At 29.7% G+C, this 18,960-nt stretch overlaps 1 protein-coding gene across 1 annotated transcript in view; it reads right to left on the minus strand.

Moving 5' to 3' along the window:
* The window catches only part of LOC143202883 (uncharacterized), a 543,964-nt gene that overhangs the window by 237,772 nt on the left and 287,232 nt on the right, over positions 1-18,960 (minus strand). The window lies entirely within an intron of this gene.

Genomic DNA, 18,960 nt, shown 5'->3' on the forward strand with positions numbered 1-18,960 from the left:
TACGAAACAAGGGATTTCTAAAAAAACGGTGATAATTTTTGATTTATGTGTTTTACTGTTGTCACAGGGGGCGTATATTTTTTGCTCTCGAAATGGGGCCAAAGCTTTTTTGATCAATCAATGACAAATAGCTTTGGATTCTCCGTTCATAAATCTGCATTTAGCGATGTGGATTATAAAGATTTATATTTAAAACCGCAAATATATATATTACAAAAATGTCGATATTGTTTTGTTGCCATTATAAGGAAAAGTTTAAAACTCATGGTTGAGGGAATAAAATATTTTTATATTTAGAGACATATTAACATACTTTATACTATTAATATCATTGGATCGTAACTGGTCTAGAAATCAGTCTATTTTGGCAGCCAAAAATTATGATTACAAATGATAAAATTAATTTTCAGATACAAAAGTTGTCACCAGTCGATCTTTTGAATCAATCTATACTCCTGCTGATGAAAAGAAAAGTGTACAATTTCGAGTTCAATTTTAAAATTTTCTACATATACCCGGAATACCACCATATTAACCTTCGGTTTAAGATTGGTTCACCTATTATTCGTCAGCCTAATTTGAATCCACATCGATTATGCAACGATGCACGCTAGGTTATCAAAAATATCACCGGAAATATTCTTGAAGAACTCTTCAGAAGGCTACCGTTTCCCATTTGTTTAGCTTTTGCCATATATATGTGAGTAGTATCCATCCTGTACCAGAAGAATTAGTGATAATAACAATCTGAATTGGTCTTTGTAAATAGTATAGTATTCCCTAGCAGATAAAAGGTTTTTACAGAATTATGGAACTTCCAATAGTAAAAGAGGAAATACCCAAGTCTCGCCCTCAATCAAGGACCCAAAGATGGAGCTGGACCTATAATACCTGGACACAGATACTCGACAGACTCTTCACCTCCTGGCTCCCTCCAGTAGCTATGTCGTCAACTGTGGCTGCCAATCACTTCACCACGTATCCATCCTTCAATTCTCACATATATAAGTAAGTCTAAAGGTAAAACAATGTCCATTAAATTTGGAAGATCCATATATGGGAAACTATGTTGCATGCTCACTTTTGGAAAAACTTTCGAATCAAACAGGTCAATTGAAAAGTCGCCGGCCTGACATATAGATGGCGAAGCAGCTTTTGTTATTGTGAAAAAATGGATAAAAAGAGATTTCGGGTGTTTTAAAATATTGCTTTTTGAAGGGAAAAATACAGTTGAAGCAAAAACTTGGCTTGGTGCCGAGTTTCCCGACGCTGTCCCGGGAAAATCAACCATCAAGAATTTGTATGCTAAGTTTAGACGTGGTGAAATGAGCTCCGAAGATGCTGAACGCAGTGGACGCCCAAAAGAGGTTGTGACCGACGAAAATATTTAAAAAATAAAAAAAAATGATTTTGAATGACGGTAAATTGAAATTGAATGAAATAGCAGACATCTAAAGATATCAACTGAACGTGTACATTATACCATTCACGAATATTTGGGTATGAGAAAGCTTTCTGTGTAAAGTGGGTGAGGCGCGAGCTCACTTTTGGGCAAAAACAATGACGAGTTGATGATTCGGAGCAGTGTTTGAAGATGATCAAGCGCAATAAACTGGATTTTTTGCATCAATATGTGACAATGGATGAAACATGGCTCCACCATTTCACTCCGAGGTCCAATCAACAATCATCCGAGTGGACTGTACACGATGAACCCGCTCCAAAGCTTTGGAAAACGCAACAGTCTGCTGTCAAGGTTATGGCATCTGTATTTTGCGATGCGTATGGAATAATTTTCATTGACTACACTGAAAAAGGAAGAACCATTATGACCATCAAAAAGAAGGACAAAATCTTCGAAAAACGGCCGCATTTGTACGAAAAGAAAGTGCTGCTTCACCAAGAGAAAGCACCGTGTCAAAAATCCATGAATTGGACTTCTCTCTATAGATCTGCCCCCCAGCGACTATTTCCTATTCTCAGATCTCAAAATAATGCTCGCTGGGAAGAAATTTTCGTCGAATGAATAGGTGATCGACGAAACTGAGGCCTGTTTTGAAGCAAAGGACAAATCGTACTATAAAAATGGTATCAAAATGTTGGAGGGTCGCTATAATCAGTATATCACCCTTGAAGGGAATTAAGTTGAATAAAATAAACTAATTTTGCCAAAAAACTATTTTTCACTATGGAAGGCCGGGAACTTTTCAATTGATCTGTTATTTGCCTTAGCAAACGATAGGCTAACCAAGAATATTGTGCACATCGTGTATCAACATTGAAAATATTTATAATGTAAAACAATAAATATTATTGTCAAAAACAAATAATTATCTATCTTACCTACCTCATATAGAAAGTTAATTTAATTAATTTTTCAAGTTTACTCTGTTTCATCCTATGGAAAAAGAAATTTTACAGGCATGTATGATTGCTTAGCAATACCTACGCTTCGAACTAATTTTAACGCTTGATATTATAGAATATTCTATCTATACATTATGATGGTCTTATACAGTTTATATATTTCGCCCATTGCACGTAGGCGTTGCCAATTTTGTCAATATAGACAATATAGATAATATATTATTTAACAATATTCGTTCATAGTTCGTAAATTATAGGTAAATTATAGATAATTACCTGTAAAATAATATGCTGACATTAGTTTGGAAATTTTCGCTCATATCAGTCTCACTATCAATAGCCTAAAATAATTAGCAATTAAATTTAATGAGGTGATTAAGTTCGAAATTCAATCTTTTGTGTTCTGATTGCATATGAGTTAATAATAGGGCAGTGAATAAGCCAAATCGAAAAATTCGGCGCAACTGCTTTACATATTTAATTAACTAATATTAATTTTAGATGATAATTAACTGGAATGCTCGAAATTATTTTATTTGTTGTTTTTGATGGGTTTTGTAGTGTTGCTGTCCCTTCATAGATGGCATTTTACCGTCTGTCTGTCAATTCTGGATATTTTCATGATAACAAAATATTGAACAGATAGATTATATAATATCTATCAGAGAACTTTGTTATTTCACCTGTTTAAGAGTTTTAATGTATATTTTGTTGAATATTGCTGCAAGTGATGAAGCGTCATTTGTCTTGTCTCGGCTCGTTTCTCCGAATGTCCATTTATATTTCAATGTTTGACACATATACATCAGCTATAATAAATTTTAAATTTTCGTGGTAGTTTTCTTCAACCGACCAACATTTTTGTCACTTCTAACACGTTTTTATCGAAATTATGGGTTCAGCATTACTTTCTAAATCTCTAACTATTTCTATCTAACTTTTCAATACATTTCTGAACATTTTTTTTCTTTTTTAAACAAGAACAGTATTTTTTTATAAATTATGGATTGTTGTCTTCACGTTATGATCACTGAAAAAGGCTTCAGAGAATAGAAGGCTCTGGATATGTGAAAAGAAGAATTATCTACAATAACAATTTTGGTTTGGATGAACTCGATAAGACATATTAAAGAAGAAATTGACAAATGATGGATTCATGATAAATAAATGTTAGATAGATCAAAAATTAACAGCTTAGTTGTTCACCTCAATGAAACTTTCTGAATATGGGATTATGATTCCATTTTTCAAGATAGAGTGATGGGAGTGAAAACAAATTAAGGTGCATTTGGTTAAAATGTGTGAGGAGAGAAAGAATACTAACTGTTTTGTGATTATGGCAAGTATAGTTTTATCAAGGAAGATGTATAAAGGTAGTTAAAGAACAAACTAAAGAAAAATACTTAAAATGGCTTTACAAGGAAACAAGGAGTATGGGTAAAAGGTAAATCTGTTATTTAATGACAGTATAAAACATTATTTGGATATATAATTGCCTTCAGGTGATACTATACCTCATAGGTGATATGGATAAGAATTGAATGACAAAAACACAATTTTAACCCACAAGTCGAACTTGATCAAAAAGGTCACATTAACGTATAGGTTTTATTTAGCAAAAATCATAAAGAATATCTACGAAATTTTGAGATCATCTTGAAATTTGTTGAAAGGTTGTTAGGTTGTTGTTTACACTGATACTTTACCTTTTATTTTTACTGAACTAACAACTATTTTACAACAACTTAATAGAATAGAATATTATATTGCAGTGTTATAACATTTTTGTGCTCGCCTAACAATTCATTAGAATAAAGTTTCATTGAACTAGTAGAACATATCATAAACATAACTTTAAAATATTACGTTATAAAATTTTCAAAATGACGCCGACGAAATTAAAATGTCCATATTTAAGCCAATAACGAGCTATTTAGGTCGAATTTTTGTGTCATTTGATTTTAGATAGAACTTGATCAAAAAGGTCACAATAATTTTACGGTTTATTTTGTTACAATCACAAAGAAAATCTATGAAATTTTGAGATAATCTTTATGACCTAATTAGTTCCAAGACTGCTTCCTTAGTAAATTTATACTTTAATGAGACAACAGCTTCTCTTAAGGATTTATTAGTATTTGGTGATTTTTTTGCCAAAACAAACTGAAATAATGATTGTTTGTTTATTTAGAAGATTATTATAATTTAATATGATTTCAGGTGGGTCTGAGCGTTTATGAGTGATGTACCTCATAAAAAGTGGCCTTCTTTTAAGTGTGGTCAAAAAAATGGTTAAAAGGGCAATTAATTACAAAATTGGACGAATATTTGCAATTTTAGCATTTATAAATTAGCAATATTATGCATGTTAGACTGTATATCTTGTATGTTGTATCTTGTATCCATGTATGTTATATATGGGTACTGGATACACACTATATTTTTTAATCTGCAAATTAGGTAGCAGAATACCTGTTTGTTTGATTATCTATTTTTAGTAAAATGAACTAATATTATGACATCGTATCAACGTATACTTCCACATCAGCTTTTTGGACGAAAATGCACCCTGGTATATACAAAGTGGCTATTTAACCCTGACTAGACCTAAAACAACAAAAACTCATACACTTTAGTTAATATATGAAGACATAGTTCATAGACCGAAGATCTCGAAAGCCTGAAAACTTGTAGTATGCAAGTAAATACTACACAACTGAAAATCGGATAAAATGAAAACTAATATAAAAATAATTAGAAATAGAAGAATGGTTGACCTAAGAAACCAAATTTAATAAGGAATTTGATTTAAAAATCGCCCATTCAGCAAAGACAACTCTTCAATACTTAGCTGAATATAAAATCATGTTATAGCTGAAAGAGTATTTTAAAAGAAACGTTACATTTTTAACTTTGCATATTATTTCGAACCTATTTATGATAAAAATTCCGAAAACTCTATAATATATCAATAATTTTAGGTATATTTATAACAATTTTACAACAAAATATAGTAGAAAATAATTTCGAAAGTTATTAGTTATGTATAAGTGAAATAAATCTCTAATTATATCGCCATTTTAATAAAATATTATACATTTATTGATTTCTATTAAATATTACCCATACCAAAAAAAAAAACAATTAATTATTTTATGAAAATTAGATTAAAAGGCCGACAAGGGGAAACACCAAAATAATATAGGCGTAAATTTCATCTAGATTTATAATTAATATCATTATATAATAAATTATATATATATATATATATATATATATATATATATATATATATATATATATATATATATATATATATATATATATATTATGATATTATATAAGGTTTATTGATTGGTGAGAAAATTTGATTTTAGGGTTGGAAATAAATATATTCCTTCATAAAATATATAATCTTCTGAACCGTTTCATGGCGTATGTACAATACGTTCCACTATATTTACAAAATATAAATAATATCATGTGACTGTGAATGAATGTATAAACAACTATCATAGGGGTGCTTTCCCTCTAATTAATAATTTGCAAAAGGCTAGCTTATACATGAATGACCATTAAAAGCAAGTTTTAGTTTATTATGATTTTAAGTTCTCCTTAGTAGACAGTTCAAAATGTCAACTTTTAAGTAACAAACGACAAAATCAATTTAACATTTTAATAATAAAAGAAAAAGTGACGGTATTTTGTTTGATGTTTGCATCAATTTTGATCAGCGAAATCTATAAATTAAAATTTAATGTAAAAATGTATAATGTGGGTTTTTTAATTTACTATTATTAAATTCGTCTTTATTTATATTTATTGTTTAGTATATTCTTTGAAATATGTTTACTATTAGTATATAATTGTATATTACCCATAAAAGCTGGATTATATTTATTACGGTAGACTACACTGGTAGTTATACTGCTAGTGCTGGTCATTCACAATTATCATAAACCGTCTTGAACAAAAATATGTATCGGATACCTAGAGTTTTTATGATTTCGCATTATTTAAGCAACGGACTGATAAAAGCTCTATAAAATCTAACCGTCGTAAACTCAAAAAGTCGCATATTGATGTTCCGGTTTATCAATCCATAATCAGCATTCAGTATGTGCTGGCTACAAAAATTTACATAAAGTTTATGCTTTCAAAATATGAATGCTTTTACCGGAATGCTGTGGTGCAATTTCATAGGCCATAAACCCTATTATATATCCGGCAACGCTAAAGATTTTGTCACTTGTGTGTAGCTAAAAGTGTAAGCGTGTGTTTGGTCAAGCATCAACACATTTCTAGCTTTCCCTTAACTGTATATATGTACATATATATATATATATATATATATATATATATATATATATATATATATATATATTATTGATATTATATAAGGTTTATTGATTGGTGAGAAAATTTGATTTTGGGGTTGGAAATAAATATATTCCTTCATAAAATATATAATCTTCTGAACCGTTTCATGGCGCATGTACAAAATAACAAAATATATTACAAAATGTCAATTCCAGTTTAAACGAGGCATGTAAAAGGCTACTTTCAGCATCAGGCATAAATTATTGTTTAATTTCATATGTCGTTAAGGGGAAATTTATGACGAAGAATGTAATTACACAGTCGGACGAAATACGCAAATTTAAACGAAGATCGTAATGAATAGATAGAACCTAATTTTTACTGCTCGTAAAATTGCTGAATTAGCGCTGAAAGCGTCGTCAAATAGTATGTCTTCGTAGAACGAGTGAAGGACTAGAAATCAGGTCATAAGCTTTCGTCGAATACGTTTTCACTCTTGCGAAAAGATCAGCAAGTGTTTATGAAAGTTTGGATAATAATAAACAGAATTATTGTGTTAAAGATAGCACAGATATCTTATATATTATTCTAGTTCTAGTATTAGGTGACATAATCCACGGAATATCAAGAACATTATTAAACATATTTTTCATACTAATACAACTTAATTATTTAATGCTTGATAATTAATATTATTACTAGCGTTGGGAACTATCGACTGAAAGCGACTATTGACTGTTTAGTAATTGACTAGATTTTACTATCGACTGTTTCAGTCGTGCACTTTTAGTTACCATTTTTAGTTCTACTAGTTTCATTCGATTGATTTTTACTAGTCACGACCTTGATAAAAATGTACCCACTTTATGCTTACATAGATTTATATGTAATATATATAGTTTTATGACTTTTTTGGTAGTTTGCTTGTAATAAACAATATATTGTATATGTAGTAGCATCTTATAACGATATAATGATAAATAGTAGAATACTTTTGACTTTTGACTGTTTTATGGCAATAATAGGTTATATTTTTTTGATTGACTTTTTGTTTTGGATCTAATGCTCTCGATTTTTGTTAAAAATTTTTCCGTTCAATTATAAATAAAGCATTTATTTTATTTAAAATAGGTCTAGTATTTAATGTGCGATAATTTTTAATTATGCCATGGATTTTTTTTCTATGATCAGGTGTATGTTTAATTTTTGTTTAGTATTTATGGTTATCGTAAATCTTTAGTTTTAAAGATTTGTTTAAGTTCTTTCGTATTGTCTATATTTATTATAGTATATTATTTAAAAATAGCAATTAACATATGAAAATAGGATAAAACTTTTTTGGGGGTATTATTCCATTCCATAGAAAAATTCCATTCCTTTTTACAAATCCACAGAAGTAATTCCACTTCGTTTAAAATGAAATTATTAATTGCATGTTAATAGCATTCAGTAATTATTCTTTTCCTTTTCTTATCGAAAGTTACTACATGAAGGAAAATGTACATCTCCGTTTCACTTATCCTACGCTGCAAAATATAAACACATGTAAAATTAACTGCACCAAGTAATTATCTCCGTCCTTTCCCCTCTCACAATTTATACAGAAGAGGATTCGTACATCTTCGTCTGATATCACGAATTCAAAGAGAAACAGTTTGTTTTTTGACTTTGGACTGTTTTGCGACTATCGACTGTTTAGTAATTGACTACATTTTACTATCGACTGTTTCAGTCGCTACTTTGGGTTCGACTAATTTTATTACCATTTAGTATCGACTGTTTCAGTCGTGCACTTTTAGTTACCATTTTTAGTTCTACTAGTTTCATTCGATTGATTTTTACTAGTCACGACCTTGATAAAAATGTACCCACTTTATGCTTACATAGATTTATATGTAATATATATAGTTTTATGACTTTTTTGGTAGTTTGCTTGTAATAAACAATATATTGTATATGTAGTAGCATCTTATAACGATATAATGATAAATAGTAGAATACTTTTGACTTTTGACTGTTTTATGGCAATAATAGGTTATATTTTTTTGATTGACTTTTTGTTTTGGATCTAATGCTCTCGATTTTTGTTAAAAATTTTTCCGTTCAATTATAAATAAAGCATTTATTTTATTTAAAATAGGTCTAGTATTTAATGTGCGATAATTTTTAATTATGCCATGGATTTTTTTTCTATGATCAGGTGTATGTTTAATTTTTGTTTAGTATTTATGGTTATCGTAAATCTTTAGTTTTAAAGATTTGTTTAAGTTCTTTCGTATTGTCTATATTTATTATAGTATATTATTTAAAAATAGCAATTAACATATGAAAATAGGATAAAACTTTTTTGGGGGTATTATTCCATTCCATAGAAAAATTCCATTCCTTTTTACAAATCCACAGAAGTAATTCTACTTCGTTTAAAATGAAATTATTAATTGCATGTTAATAGCATTCAGTAAATATTCTTTTCCTTTTCTTATCGAAAGTTACTACATGAAGGAAAATGTACATCTCCGTTTCACTTATCCTACGCTGCAAAATATAAACACATGTAAAATTAACTGCACCAAGTAATTATCTCCGTCCTTTCCCCTCTCACAATTTATACAGAAAAGGATTCGTACATTTTCGTCTGATATTACGAATCCAAAGAGAAACAGTTTGTTTTTTGACTTTCGACTGTTTTGCGACTATGGACTGTTTCGACAGTTTTCAGTCGATAGTTCTCAACGCTAATTATTACATAAGTGTGGGTAAAAAGTAATGCATGTTTTTCCTGATATAGATTTTTAAATAATAATTTGTTATAACAATCTACTAAATTAATACTAATAAGTTATTTGTTTTTATCGTAATTTAATATGGTTTTAAAATAACAAAGTACTTATTCTACAATAACTACTTAGGGCATAACATATATGTCATTGCTCTTAATGCGCGCTAAGTTTAACTTAAAACTTCATTGATCTATATCAAATGGTTTTAATCTCTTTAATATTCTGACTAGGCCATCATTATCTAGGAGCTGGAGAACCTCAATATTGATGTAATGATAGAGACTCTGTTCGTGTCTTTAGGCTTAGTCCAGATTATCCAGATTTTCAGTTCGAATGTACTGAGGAGCATCAGCAATATCTCGCTGTATATTTTTTTGGAATTCTTGGATAACATTTCTATTGATTTGGCTAATACAATCCCAGAACTTAACACCAGAGGTTTCAAGACTTGTTAATAAAGCAAAACCTTATTATATACTGACAGTGCTGAATATCTACCCAATAACCAGTACGTTCTTTGGTGCATCAGCTTGAGTCCTTTATAGTTTTTCTTAACATATGGCTTCTACCTTGACATCGTCATTATATTTGGCTGTATTTCTACACGGGACTACTGGCTGATTGATTTATACTAGCTTGTGCTTGATTCTATTGTTTGTGGAATCAATATGCACTGAAGTATTTTTAATTCTTTTTACAATTATAAACATAAAGCTTAAGTTGATGGCTTTAATGTCGCATTTCTTTAGAAATATTGATTCAATGAACCCGTTAATGTAGCTCTTTTGAGCGTCATTTATTGGTTCAGCAAAATTTATTGGGCTTTGTAAATGGATATTTCATATCATATTTTGATGATAAGTGCTAAGTGCTTAAGTGAAGCTTTTTTCTGTAAAATTTGACGTTAATTATGAACTGGGAATAGAAATGAGTACTGGAAATTGGCCAAAGCAAGCTTGCTAGAGTTTATCAATAAGAAAGGAATAGTCTTTCATCGTCATAACGCTATAACATACACCATTCGATTAAATGTTATAGATATATAAGCTTATAAGTGTTCATGTATCCACCGTATGGCCCATATATTGCCTCCCCTGAATATTGTTAGTTCCACTCGCTGTAAAACTCTCTTGGCATAAACCTGGAGAACTACTAAAATTTGTTAATTAAAAGAATATATAACTAGTTAAAAATTCAATTTAAAAGAGCTACAAAATTAATCCTTATTGTATTTCCAACTAATATTAATGGTTATTTTAAATAATAATATAACATAATGAAATCAATCATTTAAAATACGAATTAAAATATGTATTTTTAGAAAAAAAATGGCTTTAATTATTACAAATGTTTTTATAGTTTTTTTCTATTATACATATATAGTACTAGTACACTATGAATATCGCTACGCTTCCCTTACTAGTAAATTTTTTTTGTATTTGAGGTAACTAATAAAGAGTTACATAAGTTGTACATTGCCAAATAATAAAATAAAGTGATACTATTTATTCTATTATATATATATATATATATATATATATATATATATATATACATACAGTTATGGGGAAAGCTAGAAATGTGTTGATGCTTGACCAAACACACGCTTACACTTTTAGCTACACACAAGTGACAAAATCTTCAGCGTTGCCGGATATATAATAGGGTTTATGGCCTATGAAATTGCACCACAGCATTCCGGTAAAAGCATTCATATTTTGAAAGCATAAACTTTATGTAAATTTTTGTAGCTAGCACATACTGAATGCTGATTATGGATTGATAAACCGGAACATCAATATGCGACTTTTTGGGTTTACGACGGTTAGATTTTATAGAGCTTTTATCAGTCCGTTGCTTAAATAATGCGAAATCATAAAAACTATAGGTATCCGATACATATTTTTGTTCAAGACGGTTTATGATAATTGTGAATGACCACCACTAGCAGTATAGTCTACCATAATAAATATAAACCAGCTTTTATGGATAATATACAATTACATACTAATAGTAAACATATTTCAAAGAATATACTAAACAATAGACATAAATAAAGACGAATTAAATAATAGTAAAGTAAAAAACCCACATTATACATGTTTACATTACATTTTAATTTATAGACATCGCTGATCAAAATTGATGCAAACGTCAAATAAAATACCGTCACTTTTTCTTTTATTAATAAAATGTTATATTGATTTTGTCGTTTATTACTTAAAAGTTGCCATTTTGAACTGTCTATTAAGGAGAACTTAAAATCATAATAAACTAAAACTTTCTTTTAATGGTCATTCAAGTAAAAGCTAACTTTTTGAAAAATATTAATGCTTTAGAGGGAAAGCACCCCTATGATAGTTGTTTATACATAGTTCCCTACCTTTTCATTGACCAGATATCACAGTCACATGATATTATTTATATTTTGTAAATATAGTGGTTGCAAACTTTTTAGGTTTTATTATTTAAAATATACCTTTCAATATTTTAATTTTCTACAAATAATATAAACATATTGTAATTTTATATTGATAATCTTTGGTTAAGTTTGTCTTCATATTGTTGTCTTAAGTAATCAGAATTATGATATATTTTAAAGCAATAAACTTGGTACTAGAAAGAATCAAAAAGTACGTAAATGTTATTTTAAGGGCGTAAGGTTTACTGAAAATTGTAGAAATTTAATATATGATATTAATATATTATATTATATTAATATAGTTGCTTAATGAAGGTGAAATTCGTAAATTGTTTCACCTAAATATGTTTATTACAAACAAATATAGATATAAAATAATGGAGCTTTAAATGATGCTTGGAGGAATATGAAAGGAATATAAGGCAAGAAGAAGATAATTGAGTGAAGATAAAAATACATTTTGAACACTTAATCCAGAATATTATATAGTAGTTATAATACTATATATGTTTGTGTGTTTGACTAACAATTCATTATAATAGAGTTGAATAAAATTGAACCAACAGGACATATCATAAACATGTCTTCAAAACATTATATTATACAATTTTCAAAATGGGGTCCACGAAACTGTAATGTTCACTTTTAAACCAATGATGAGCCATCTGAGTCGAATTTTTGTGTCGCTTGATATGTGGGTAAAACTTGGTCAAATAGATCACAATAATATTTAGGGTTTATCTTGTTACAATTACAAATAATATCTACGAAATTTTGAGATCATCTTGATGACCTGAAGACTGCTTCCTTAGTAAATGTATGCTATAGTGAGACAACAGCTTTGCTTAAGGATTTATTTGTACTTGGTGCATTTTTTATCAAAACAAACATAATGATTGTTTATTTATTTAGTAGCATAGTCTTTTTTATATTCGTGCCTGCTAAGTTTGTGAACGGGAGTGAATATTTTAGGACTTAATTTAAAATGATTTCAGGTTTGTATGAAAGTTTATGAGTGATGTACACATAAAAAGTGACATTCTTTTAACTGTTGTCAAAAAAATGGTTAAAAGGACAACCAAATTACAATATTGAACGAATATTTACAAGTTTAACATATATAATATCTCTAATTATGCCCGCTAGACCTTATATCTTGTAAGTTGTATCTTGTATCCATGAATGCATATATGGGAACTGGGTACCCACTATGCTTTTTGAATCTGCGATATAGGTAGCAGAATATCTATTTTTAGCAAAATAAATTAATATTATGACGACCTATCAATATCCACATCAGTTTCTTGGACGAAAATGCACCCTGATATATACAAAATGACTATTTAACCCTGACTAAACCTAAAACTACTAATACTCATACACTTTAGTTAATATGTTAATATATGAAGACATATTTCGTATACCGAATATGTCCAAACCCTGAAAACTTGTGGCTTACAAGTGAATACTACACAACTTAAAACTAGAAAAACTGCAACTAATGAAAACTAGTATAAAAATAATTAGAAATAAAAGAATGGTTGATCTAAGAAAGCGAATTTATACAGAATTTGATTTAAAAAACACCCATTCTGCAAAGATAACCCTCCAATACTTAGCTAACTATTAAATATATCATGTGATAGCTGAAAGAGCTTATTAAAAGAAACGTTACATTTTTAACCTTGAATATTATTTCGAACATATTTATGATGACAATTCCGAAAACTCTTTGTTAATTCTTCTATAATATATCAAAAATTTTAGATACATACCATAATATAGAACAATTTTACAACAAAATATAGAATAATTTTGAAAGCTACTAATTATATATAGGTGAAATACATCTCTAATTACATCTCCATTTTACTAAAATATTAAACATTTATTGCTTTCTATTAAATATTACCGGTACCAAAAAAACTGTCCAATTAATTATTTTACGAAAATTAGATTAAAAGGCTGCCATGGGGAAACACCAAAATAATATAGGCGTAAATTTCATCTAGATTTATAATTAATATCATTATATAGAGTAATAATTTTGTCTATAATGAAAAGTTAATAAATCAATATATATATATATATATATATATATATATATATATATATATATATATATATATATATATCACTACATAGTATAAAACAAAGTCGCCTTTTCTGTCCCTATATCCCTATGTGCGCTTAAATCTTTAAAACTACGCAACGGATTTTGATGCGGTTTTTTTCAGTAGATAGAGTGATTCAAGAGGAAGGTTTATATGTATAATACATGCATAATATACTAAGGCAACATGGTCTCTAACGTGATGTCGTAAATTAACCTATTTTTTAGGCTTATTTAGCAATTAGCAAAAACGCTGCCTAACCCTACGACTTAGATCAAATTAATGTACTACAGTATTGTACACCATAAAAAGGTCTACAAAAAAGTCCGCGATGGTATATGTTTATCTTTTAGGAATAACCCACATTAACCATTTTTATTGTTTACTTTTTACGTGAGAAAATGGCTTATTTACGAAGCTATTTTAAGCAATACGGCATTAATCCTTATCGAATTAAGTACCTTAAATACAGTGTGCAATTAATATAGATCAATATGGTTCCTTACAGCATGTAAATTAAACAAATATTTTCGGAGATATTACAAATTTAAAATTTGCGTTTAAAAATGTGTAATGTAATAAAAATTGTATGAATTTAGATATTCCAAAGATAGCAGGAAATCTTCATAGTAAGTATAGGGGAAGAGGAATTGTTTTACTCCAAATTTAATGCGTGCAGGCCAAGGGCAGTAATGAATGAACCAAAAATACTGGATCGATTTTAATCATGTTTTCATTGAGTGACATAGGCATATATATTTTATGCCCGTGCAAAGTCGGAGCGGGCCGCTATGTTTTTATATACAACGTTCATATTTTTTTTGTAGTGTATATAATTTAGTATCAGCATTGCACCCGTGCGAAGCCGGGGCGGGTCGCTAGTATATATATATATATATATATATATATATATATATATATATATATATATATATGTATATATATATATATATATATATATATATATATATATAAATCGTTGTTCGTTAGTGTCGCTAAAACTCGAGAACGGCTGGACCGATTTTGATAATTTTGGTCTTGAATGACGATAATTTGTAAACATCGCAAGGCCTTAAAATACAGTGGTGAATCTACTGGATTATGTTGTGCTGGAGGCAAAGTAAAATTGCCACAATTGGTCCTACCACCAGATCCTTTACGCTCTGTAGTTTCTGGGATTGGAAATGATTCTAAGCACTTCTTGGTCGACATTCAGCAATATAGCAGCTGTTTCCAGATGACATCATTTGGCACTACACGTATTATACAATTTCATGCCCAGTTTCCCACAGTTGACCCAAAATTGCATGCAGTAGTTACCAAACACATGATACATGGACCTTGCTGAAAACTCAACTACAATTCACCCTGTACGGTTGACGGCAAGTGTTCCAAGCGATACCCAAGAGACCTGATTGCTGAAACCATAACGGGAAATTATATACCCATTGTATCGTCGGCGCTCAGTTGCGGACAATGGGCAATCGGTAGTTGTGAAAGTAAGAGGACCAAATGTTGATGTAGATAATGCCATACTCGCCAATATTATCCAAAGCTTTTGAGACTCACATCACTGTATAATAACTTTGTGAAGTGTGTTGTAACTCTGTGATGTCGATAAAGTATATACGTAAATATGCTAACAAAGGTAGCGATATGGTCGTCTTCGCTGTAACTAACGCAAAGGACGAAATATCACAGTACTAGATGGGTTGCTATGTAAGTAGCAACGAAGCAATTTGGCGTATATTTTGATTTGCGATCCATGAAAGACCCTACAGTAGTCTATTTGGCAGTCTATTTGGAAAATGGTTAGGAGGAAAAAGACGGATTCGAGATTGTCGAGGATCTCAATGGGACCATTCAGAATTTTCTTCCGGGACAGTTGGTTTCCTTCAAATCAGTCGACGCCGTTATGAACCAGGACGACGTAGTCAACTATCCCAAGTAGTTTTTAAAATCACTGGAATTGCCTGGATTACCACCTCACAATTTGCAGTTAAAAGCAAGATCAGTTGTCATCATGCTGCGTAACATTAATCAACCTCGACTGTGCAATGGAACAAGACTGGCTGTGAAAAAGATGATGAATAAAGTCATTGAGGCTACAATCATAAAGGAAAAATGCAAAGGGGAAGATGTCTTTTAAAATCAAAAGTTTATGTGAATAAGTCCCAAACGATTCAACATATTTAAGACAATATTCGTCACGAAATTGAAGAAATTCAGCCTCAGATGTTGCAGAATGCCATGAAAAATACCTTAAAAAGAGCCGAAAGTTGCATAGTGAATCGCGGTTACCATTTAGCCGATATAATATTTAAATGATATCGAAAAAAAATGCAAAGATCAAATAAACTTTTTGTGAAAACCAAACTAATCTATATTTTCTTTGAGCAAATTTATAGGCAGTTAAAATGGTAGGGGTTTTTTTGCCCCACTTTGTACAAGTGTACACGTTGAAATAATTATGATATGACAACAAATTGCTCTTTTAGTTCAACGTTTTTAAACTTCTAATAAGACAGAAAAGGATTCAGCGATTTGGGTTTGATTCAACGGCACTTTCAAGCAGATTTTCAGTGTTCCTTTCAGGTGTAATTTAATTCGGGATATGGTCACTTTTTCGAGAATGATTTTCCTTCGTATAGGACCTTTTCCAGTATTAGTTACAAGACGTTGGCTTTAAAATATCAGGGATAATTCGAAAAGGAGTAGGGAAAGGTATATTCAGGGTCTGTGAATTCATACCGAAGGTTCGAAACACACTGTCGCTTCGTCAAACCATGCGGCATTGATTAAAACAAGTAATCTCAGATCTCGTTGATTTTGTACCAAGGCATTTTTTAATAAATCTTTACAATAACTAAATTTTATGATTTTATTACGTCATTGTTTTTCACCTCTTTATTCTATTATAACCCATAATGGTTCTCTTCTTACTATTTCAAATGTTTTTTGTAAATCAATAAATGCTAAGTACAGTTTTTTTTTGGTGTTACACTTTCTCTAGTATTTGTCTTATACTAAATATATAATTTTATGTACTTCTGTTATAAGAATATAAATTTAGATTTTCAAAATTTATTTATTTATATATATATATATATATATATATATATATATATATATATATATATATATATATATATATATATATATATATATATATATATATATATATATATATATATATATATATATATATATATTTAAAACTATATGTGTTAGAGTTTAGACATGTGTTATTTTAGTTGATAACCCCACGACGGTTTTTGCTTTTGGAGGAGGTTATACACCATGAAGGAGGTTTTGAAATGACTGCTAGTCCATTATAATGCAAGATAACGATTTATTATTGATCACTTCCAGACTTTTCTTAATCACATAGTTCAGTCTCATTAGTATAGTATTGATTTTATTTGATATCACATATATTTGAACATTGTAACATATTAAATCTACAAAATATATATAAACAATAAGCTACAGTATACTATTTCACTAAACTAAAACATGAATGTTGTATATAAACAATTTATATTATATTTCTTTACTATATCATTTGCCAAATTATTTACTATATCACTGACTTGACAATCTATTGGACTAGTGACGATAATAGATATAATAAAAGAATATAAGTAAAGGAAAATGTAATATTTAAATTGTATAATATTAATTAACCTTTACGATTTTTGTTTACTATTATAGGTTGAAAGTATTGTCCCTTTCACCATTATTTCGCTTAATTTTTCGTCTTATAGTTAGTTCTTTTGAACGTTCTTTTCGTGAGAGCAATCTGTGGAAGTAATGACAGAAAACTCAATTAAAAGACAGATTGCTTATTTTTTTCCTGAAATATTTCTATATCAGATAAGTTAAAATAAGAAGCTAATAACAGCGAAGTTCAGCCAGTCATCAAATCGTATCATATTTGTTGTATTACTTTTTTTATATATATTTTTACCAACTAGGGATTTATCTGGATTGGACCTCTGTTTAACGTGGACTCCGAACTACGGTCCTCGGCATTGACTGTACTTACTAGTGAGTGATCAACTTAGAAATCATCCCAGAAGATATCCGGTCTTACTCAGTCTGGTTACCGGCGTGAGTGGGATCATTTTCCTTGTCGGATTTTACACTCTTGCCTAGGACAATCACAAACATAAATTTACGACCATGCGCCAGGTGGATTATGCGCCATTAAGCGCGACTGTATTATTTTTAGTAGTTTCTGAAGAAAATTTAACTTTTTAGCACTAATCCAGCTACAGCCTCTTGATTAATTGAATTAAATTGAATTTCAATTCTTTTATTGGATGTATTTATTATAATCAAACATCAAAGCAATTAATATCCCAGCTAAATATTTATAAAGGGGCTATAAAACTGACTATGGGAAGTCAACAATTGGCACAATTAATAATATTTAGAGAGACATTTTAATATTAATTGTGGTCTTTTCAGTTTACCTTACAAATTATAATGAAAAGCCGCCGCTATTTGCCGTTCGGATGGAAAATTTAAGCATCGCATTTCATTCTTAATTGCTGCTCGATGAAAACAAATAGATGCGGCTTTGTCGTTCTAGAACTGCGAGTTTTTGAATGCACCTGACATTTTCATAGCTCTTAAGCTAATTTCTATGACGTGAATATGTTTCTTTTGTATAATCTTTAGGGTAAATGATGTGGCTCGGTGAATGGAGGTAAAACGATATGAAACAGTGGTGTTTACATTATGTGACCGTTATTTATTGTCTCATCCATAGTGACGAAGTGACGTGCACAATCATTTTAACAATTTTTTGGAGTTGTTAATTTGGCCAAGAGATGATAATTAACAGAAATTACGTTACAAAAATGATACAATGTCATTCAAGAACACTTCAGCTGAGGAAAATAGGCAAATATAAGCGGGGCCTGTAACGAATAGCTAAAATCTAATTTTA

This window comes from Rhynchophorus ferrugineus, unplaced genomic scaffold, assembly GCF_030347505.1.
Source record: "Rhynchophorus ferrugineus isolate W39M unplaced genomic scaffold, kcgeb_rfMv2 rfM9, whole genome shotgun sequence".
In the NCBI taxonomy this organism is placed as follows: domain Eukaryota; kingdom Metazoa; phylum Arthropoda; class Insecta; order Coleoptera; family Curculionidae; genus Rhynchophorus; species Rhynchophorus ferrugineus.